The sequence below is a fragment of the Triticum dicoccoides genome, chromosome 1B (genome assembly GCF_002162155.2).
Source record: "Triticum dicoccoides isolate Atlit2015 ecotype Zavitan chromosome 1B, WEW_v2.0, whole genome shotgun sequence".
Classification (NCBI taxonomy): Eukaryota; Viridiplantae; Streptophyta; class Magnoliopsida; order Poales; family Poaceae; genus Triticum; species Triticum dicoccoides.
In genome coordinates this window covers 580,275,822-580,285,131 of record NC_041381.1, presented here as the reverse complement: position 1 = coordinate 580,285,131, position 9,310 = coordinate 580,275,822, and positions in this window count along the sequence as shown.

The following is a 9,310-nucleotide window of genomic DNA, read 5'->3' as shown; positions in this document are numbered from 1 at the left end:
AACGCTCACTGTTCATCCAATCGATCGGCTTCAGTTAGCAGCAGTAGTGAAGGAATCGCTCCATCGGTTTCAGTTAACAGCCATCGATTGATCGCTCGAGTTTAGTAACGCATAGCCTGCAGTGCAATCGCTCGGGTTCAGTTAGAGCCCAACGCCTCAGTAGGGTTCAGCTAGAGCCAACGCCTTGCACACACGCGCGTACGTGTACGAGAGAAACGCGCATCGCTCGGCCCCCAACCTCCCACCGTAACCGGCAACTCCCCGAAATTTTCCACCCCCTCACTTCTACCATGGTTTTTTCTGTCATGGACGGCCCAAAGAATGTCATGCAGCTGCGTCTCTAGCCCGCCCAAGACGAAAAGCCCATTTTCTGTCATGATTTTTTGTCATAGAAGTAGGAGCCCACCACATCTATGATGATACCGGGTTTTGTCACAATTATCATCATAGAAGTGTCATATGTATGACAGAAAAAAAATTCGATCGCCCCAAAATGTCACAGATGTGTCTTTTTTTGTAGTGATAGCTAGTTGGGCTGGGTACGGGAAAGCAACCGAACGTGGTTCGCGTATAGAGAGACTGGGAGAAATTCCACGCTAGCTTAGTACTCCTATGCATACTAGTTCGGTACTAGTTAGGTTAACCGAGAAAACAACCGAACAGACCGAACTTTGTTCGGTTATTGTAACTAAAAACCAAAATTGTCTGTATAAATTTAGAAAACCGAAAATTCGGTTTATTCGGTCTCGGTTTCGGTCTGGTGTTCCGTTCGTCAGTTTTTCTGCCCACCACTAGTAGGAAAGGGGGGCGCCGCCCCCCTTCCCTTGTCCAATTCGGACTCCAGGGGGGCGGCCTGCCCTGGCTGCCCTCCTCTCTCTCCACTAAGGCCCATGGTGGCCCATTTGTTCCCCCGGGGGGTTCCGGTAACCCCTCTAACACTCCGGTTTTACCCAAAACTTCCCGGAACACTACCGGTGTCTGAATAACATGGTCCAATATATCAATTTTTATGTGTCAACCATTTCGAGACTCCTCGTCATGTCCGTGATCTCATCCAGGAGTCCGAACAAACTTCAGTCATCAAAAACACATAACTCATAATACATATCGTCATCGAACGTTAAGCGTGCGGACCCTATGGGTTCGAGAACTATGTAGACATGACCGAGACACATCTCCGGTCAATAACTAATAGCAGAACCTGGATGCTCATATTGGCTCCTACATATTCTACGAAGATCTTTATTGGTCAAACCGCATAACAACATACATTGTTCCCTTTGTCATCGGTATGTTACTTGCCCGAGATTCGATCGTCGGTATCATTATACCTAGTTCAATCTCGTTACCGGAAAGTCTCTTTACTCGTTTCATAATATTTCATCCCGCAACTAACTCATTAGTTACAATGCTTGCAAGGTGAAAGGACATGCGGTGCCGCCATGTGTGGTTTTGGTAATTGATGACACTCTCTATGGACTAATGGTTGCATTGAGTTATATTTGAAGGATTTGTCCATAGGCTCTTCTTGAAGTCCATGTGTTGGTTTCAAGGAGTTTATGTGTTGACCAAGGTGCTATTAATGAATTATCCAAAGATTGGTTATGTGAGTGTTGTGCTTATTGCAAGCATGTCTTGAAGAAGAAGATTGTGTGATCATTCATGTTTACCTTCAAGACATCATCCAAATGAAGAGAGTTGGAAATATTCAAGGTTGATCAAGGCTAAGTCAAGAGTGAATCAAGTTGATAAACTCAAAAAGCATAGAAGATGTACCGAGAGGGGTCAAGTGATCCCATGGTATGGTAAGCATTATCCATTGTGCTTTGTGTACTAACCCATGGTCTATGTGAGAGTTCTGTGTGGGGTTAGGTACATGTTCATGGGCTTGCGTCAAGAGGAAGATATCACTCAACCCATGGAGAAGAAACATCAAGTGGTGATCGTCATCAAGATTTTCGTGTGCAAGTTTAAGTGGAGCATCACGAAGAGACCAAATGCTTGAAGCTTGCCGTCCATTTTGGTGTCAATGTACTTGTGAAGATGTGTCGAAGATTGGCTCACCCATAGTGGAGTATGGGAGAGCAATCATCTAGTCTTCATCGACCCAATGCAATCAAGAAAGGTGGTCCATCTTGCGGAGGACAAGTTCGTCATCATCTAGCTCAAGTGGACCATGTGCAAGGCAAAGGTTTGCCCTTGATAGGTTTTCTATTTTACCGGTCCCATGGTGGTTGTTGGGAGACCGGGCTTTAGGATCGATTGCCGTACTATCAAGGGGGGCTCTCGATGAGTAGCTTTATCGTATCATTAGTAGAGAGAGCAAACCATTGCATCCTTGCATCATCTTTCTTGGTTCTTGTTTGGTTCTCCTTATGAGATTTGGAGCTTATGGTCATCTTGATGACAAGCTCGAGTTCATCGAAAACAGAGTTCACATGCATCTTCTATGATGTTTTCGGTGTTGGAGGTTCTGCCGGTTGTTCTTTGTTGGAGGTTTCTCTCCTCTTTTTGTTAGGCATACCTCCCCTGCCTCTTCTTACTATATCCAACAAACTTGAGTTTGCTCAATTTGGAGCTCATTTGCATAAGTTATGGCAGTTCTGGTTTTCCTTGGAGTGTACTTGTTTTCGTGGTAATGGCATAAGGTTGGCGCCAGCGGTAGTACCGCTGGACCGGAGTGGCAGTACCGCATATCGCCCCAAGCAATAGTATCGCTGTCCCACAGTGGTAGTACAGCCCAAGGCCATAAGCAATAGTACGGTTCCGGTTCCGCACTAGTACCACCTCGACTTGAGGCGTGGTTTTCTTGTGTCGGGTTCAGTGGCAGTAGTAGCAGCAGTAGGAGCGGTAGTACCGCTCGTGTGTGGTAGTACCACTGCTACCACCAACCCTAGTACCGCTGGGCCAAGTGGTAGTACTGCTGCGGCAAACGGTAGTACCGCTGGCTCCAGCGGTAGTGCCGTTCATACAGCTCTGCCTCACCCTCTGTTTTGCTCTACTCTCTATGTTCTACCGCCCACGCGATAGTACCGCTCCCCTGAGCGGTAGTACCGCTCGTGCACGGACTGAGCACGTAACGGTTGGATTCGGGAGCTCCTATAAAAGGGGGTCTTCTTCCCCATTCAACCTTATCCTTCGAGCTTGGGTGCTTGGGCGCGCTAGACGATTGGTGGTGTTCGGAGCTCAATCATTGTGGTGTAAAGCTCCGGGCAAGTGTCGGGTCTCCAATTAGGTTGAGGATATCGCCCCGAACAATTTGACGGGTACCGGTGACCGCCCCCAAGGGTTGCCAAAGTGTACGAGTTCGGTGACCGTCCCCAAGGGTTGCCATTTGTATGGGTTCGGTGACCACGCTCAAGGGTCCCTTAGTGGAATCACGGCATCTTGCATTGTGCGAGGGCGTGAGGAGATTACGGTGGCCCTAGTGGCTTCTTGGGGAGCATTGTGCCTCCACACCGCTCCAAATGGAGATTAGCATCCGCAAGGGTGTGAACTTCGGGATACATCATCGTCTCCACGTGCCTCAGTTATCTATTACCCGACCCCTTTACTTATGCACTTTACTTTGTGATAGCCATATTGTTTCTTGTCATATATCTTGCTATCACTTAGTTGTTTATCTTGCTTAGCATAAGTTGTTGGTGCACATAGGTGAGCCTTTTTGTTGTAGGTTTTGTGCTTGACAAATTAACCGTTAGGTTTATTCCGCATTTTTCCAAGCCTAAACCGTAATTATTTTAAAAGCGCCTATTCACCCCCCTCTAGGCGACATCAACGATCTTTCACAAGGCTTATAGTGAAGAGCATTACCAAGAGGGCCCAGAGATACCTCTCCAAAACACGGAGTGAAAAATCCTAATCTTGATCTATGCCAACCCGAAAAACACCTTTGGAGACACCTGTAGAGCATCTTTATAATCACCCATTTACGTTGTGACGTTTGATAGCACACAAGGTGTTCCTCCGGTATTCGGGAGTTGCATAATCTCATAGTCTGAGGAACATGTATAAGTCATGAAGAAAGCAGTAGCAATGAAACTGTAACGATGATAATGTTAAGCTAATGAATGGGTCATGTCCATCACATCATTCTCCTAATGATGTGATCCCATTCATCAAATGACAACACATGTCTATGGTTAGGAAATATAACCATCTTTGATAAGCGAGCTAGTCAAGTAGAGCCATACTAGGGACGCTATGTTTTGTCTATGTATTCACACATGTACTAAGTTTCCGGTTAATACAATTCTAGCATGAATAAGAAACATTTATCATGATATAAGGAAATAAATAATAATTTTATTATTGCCTCTAGGGAATATTTCCTTCAGTCTCCCACTTGCACTAGAGTCAATAATCTAGTTCACATCGCCATGTGATTTAACACCAATAGTTCACATATGTATGTGATTAACACCCATAGTTCACATCACAATGTGACCAACAACCAAAGGGTTTACCAGAGTCAATAATCTAGTTCACATCGCTATGTGATTAACACCCAAAGAGTACTAAGGTGTGATCATGTTTTGCTTGCGAGAGAAGTTTAGTCAACGGGTCTGCTAAAACCAGATCTATATGTATTTTGCAAATATTATATGTCTACAATGGTCTGCATGGAGCTACTCTAGCTAATTGCTCCCACTTTCAATATGTATCCAGATTCAGACTTTGAGTCATCTGGATCAGTGTAAAAGCTTGCATTGACATAACCTTTTACGACGAACACTTTATTACCTCCATAATCGAGAAATATTTCCTTAGTCCTCTTAGGTAACTAAGTATAACTTTGACCGCTATACAGTGATCTACTCCTGGATCACTATCGTACCCCCTTGCCAAACTCATAGCAAGGCACACGACTGGTTTGGTACATAGCATGGCATACTTTATAAAACCTATGACCGAGGCATATGGAATGACTTTCATTCTCTTTCTATCTTCTGCCGTGGTCGGGCTTTGAGTCTTACTCAACTTTACACCTTGTAACATAGGCAAGAACTCCTTTCTTTGACTGATCCATTTTGAACACTTTCAAAATCTTGTCAAGGTATGTATTCATTGAAACATCTTATCAAGCGTCTTGATCTATCTCTATAGATCTTGATGCCCAATATGTAAGAAGCTTCATCGAGGTCTTTCTTTGAAAATCTCCTTTCAAACTCTCCTTTATGCTTTCTAGAAAATTCTGCATCATTTCTGATCAACAACATGTCATTCACATATAGTTATCAGAAAGGGTGTAGTGCTCCCACTCAGTTTCTTGTAAATACAGGCTTCACCACAAGTCTGTATAAAACTATATGGTTTTGATCAACTCATCAAAGCGTATATTCCAACTCTGAGATGCTTGCCCCAGTCCATAGATGGATCGCTGGAGCTTGCACACCTTGTTAGTACCTTTAGGATCGACAAAATCTTATTGTTGCATCATCTACAACTCTTCTTTAAGAAATATCCATTTAAGGAATTCAGTTTTGACATCCATTTGCCAGATTTCATAAAATATGGCAACTGCTAACATGATTCGGACAGACTTAAGCATCGCTACAATTGAGAAAATCTCATTGCAGTCAACACCTTTAACTTGTCAAAAACCTTTTGTGACAAGTCAAGCTTTGCAGATAGTAACACTACTATCAGCGTCCGTCTTCCTCTTGAAGATCCATTTATTTTCTATGGTTTGCCGATCATCGAGCAAATCCACCAAAGTCCACACTTTGTTCTCATACATGGATCCCATCTCAGATTTCCTGGCCTCAAGCAATTTTGCGGAATCTGGGCTCATCATCGCTTCCTCATAGTTCGTAGGTTCACCATGGTCTAGTAACATGACTTCTAGAATAGGATTACTGTACCACTCTGGTATGGACCGTACTCTGTAAGACGTACAAGGTTCTGCAGTAACTTGATCTGAAGTTTCATGATCATCATCATTAGCTTCCTCTCTAATTGGTGTAGGAATCACTGGAAATGATCTCTGTGAGGAACTACTTCCAATTCGGGAGAAGGTACAATTACCTCACCAAACTCTACTTTCCTCCCACTCACTTCTTTCAAGAGAAACTCCTTCTCTAGAAAGGATCCATTCTTAGCAATGAATATCTTGCCTTCTTTGGGTATCCTATGAAGACACATTTATCCGATTTGGGTTCAAGCTTATCAGGTTGAAGCTTTTTCACATAAGCATCGCAACCCCAAACTTTAAGAAACGACAACTTTGGTTTCTTGCCAAACCACAGTTCATAAGGCGTCGTCTCAATGGATTTTTGATGGTGCCTTGTTTAACGTGAATGCAACTGTCTCTAATGCATAATCCCAAAACGATAGTGGTAACTTGGTAAGAGACATCATAGATTGCACCATATCTAATAAAGTGTGGTTACGACGTACGGACACACCATTTCGCTGTGGTGTTCCAGGTGGCATGAGGTGTGAAACTATTCCACATTGTTTTAAATGAAGGCCAAACTCGTAACACAAAAATTCTCCTCCACGATCAGATCGTAGAAACTTTATCTTCTTGTTATGATGATTCTCCACTTCACTCTGAAATTCTTTGAACTTTTCAAATGTTTCAGACTTGTGTTTCATTAAGAAGATATACCCATATCTACTTAAGGTCAGAAAATAATGATACCCGCCACGAGCCTCAACACTCATTGGACTGCATACATCGGTATGTATTATTTCCAATAAGTCATTAGCTTGTTCCATTGTTCCAGAGAACGGAGTTTTAGTCATCTTGCTCAGAAGTCACGGTTCACAAGTATCAAATGATTCATAATCAAGTGATTCCAAAAGTCCATCTTTATGGAGTTTCTTCATGCGCTTTACACCGATATGACCCAAACGGTAGTGCCACAAATAAGTTGCACTATCATTATCAATTTTGCATCTTTTGGCATCAATATTATGAATATGTGTATCACTATGACCGAGATTCAATAAACCATCAATATTGGGTGTATGACCATAGAAGGTTTTATTCATGTAAACAGAATAACAATTATCCTTTGTCTTAAATGAATAACTATATTGCAATAAACATGATCTAATCATATTCATGCTCAATGCAAACACGAAATAACATTTATTTAGGTTCAACACTAATCCCGAAAGTATAGGGAGTGTGCGATGATGATCATATCAATCTTGGAACCACGCATACATCGTCACTTCATCCTTAACTAGTCTCTAATTCTATAACTCCTATTTCGAGTTACTAATCTTAGCATCTGAACAAGTATCAAATACCCAGGGGCTACTATGAACACTAGCAAGGTACGCATCAATAGCCTGTATATGAAATATACCTTTGTTCACTATTCCATCCCTCTTTTTTCACCAAATGTTTGGGGTAGTTCTCCTTCCAATGACCATTTCCTTTACAGTAGAAGCACTCAGTTTCAGGCTTAGGTATAGCTTTGGGCTTCTTTACGGGAGTGACAACTTGCTTGCCATTCTATTTGAAGTTCCCTTTCTTTCCCTTTGCCCTTTTCTTGAAACTAGTGTTCTAGTTAATCATCCACACTTGATGCTCTTTCTTGATTTCTACCTTCGTTGATTTCAGCATCAAGAAGAGCTCAGGAATCTTTTTCATCATCCCTTGCATACTATAGTTCATCTCGAAGTTCCAGTAACCTGGTGATGGTGACTAGATAACTCTGCCAATCACTTATCTTAACTGGAAGATTAACTCCCACTTGATTCAAGCGATTGTAGTATCCAGAAAATTTGAGCACATGCTCACTAGCTGAGCAATTCTCCTCCATCTTTTAGGCGAAGTATTTGTCTGATGTTTCATACCTCTCGACACGAGCATGAGTCTGAAATACCAATTTCAGCTCTTGGAACATCTCATATGCTCCATGGTGTTCAAAGCGTTTTTGAAGTCCCGGTTCTAAGTTGTAAAGTATGGTGCACTAAACTATCAAGTAGTCATCATATTGAGCTAGCCAAACATTCATAACGTCTGCATATGCTCCTGCAATAGGTCTGTCACCTAGCGGTGCATCAAGGACATAATTCTTTTGTGTAGCAATGAGGATAAACCTCATATCACAAACCCAGTCCGCATCATTGCTACTAACATCTTTCAACTTAGATTTCTCTAAGAACATATAAAAAACATAGGGAAGCTACAACGCGAGCTATTGATCTACAACATAATTTGCAAAATACTATCAGGACTAAGTTCATGATAAACTAAAGTTCAATTAATCATATTACTTAAGAACTCCCACTTAGATAGACATCCCTCTAGTCATCTAAATGATCACGTGATCCATATCAACTAAACCATGTCTGATCATCACTTGAGATGGAGTAGTTTTCAATGTGAACATCTCTATGTTGATCATATCTACTATATGATTCACGCTCAACCTTTCGGTATCCAGTGTTCCGAGGCCATATCTGCATATGCTAGGCTCGTCAAGTTTAACCCGAGTATTCTGCATGCGCAAAACTGGCTTGCACCCATTGTATGTGAATGTAGAGCCTATCACACCTGATCATCACGTGGTGTCTCAGCACGAAGAACTGTCGCAACAGTGCATACTCAGGGAGAACACTTATACCTTGAAATTTTAGTAAGGGATCATCTAATAATTCTACCGCCGTACTAAGCAAAATAAGAAGCATAAAAGATAAACATCACATGCAATCAAAATATGTGACATGGTATTGAAGGAAATATGCCCTAGAGGCAATAATAAAGTTATTATTTATTTGCTTATTTCATGATAAATGTTTATTATTCATGCTAGAATTGTATTAACCGGAAACATAATACATGTGTGAATACATAGACAAACAAAGTGTCACCAGTATGCCTCTACTTGACTAGCTCGTTGATCAAAGATGGTTATGTTTCCTAGCCATGGACAAAGAGTTGTCATTTGATTAACGGGATCACATCATTAGGAGAATGATGTGATTGACTTGACCCATTCTGTTAGCTTAGCACTCGATCGTTTAGTATGTTGCTCTTGTTTTCTTCATGACTTATACAAAGTTCCTATAACTATGAGATTATGCAACTCCCGTTTACCGGAGGAACACTTTGTGTGCTACCAAACGTCACAACGTAACTGGGTGATTATAAAGGAGCTCTACAGGTGTCTCCAAAGGTACATGTTGAGTTGGTGTATTTCGAGATTAGGTTTTGTCACTCTGATTGTCGGAGAGGTATCTCTGGGCCCTCTCGGTAATGCACATCACTATAAGCCTTGCAAGTAATGTAGCTAATGAGTTAGTTACGGAATGATACATTACGTAACGAGTAAAGAGACTTGCCGGT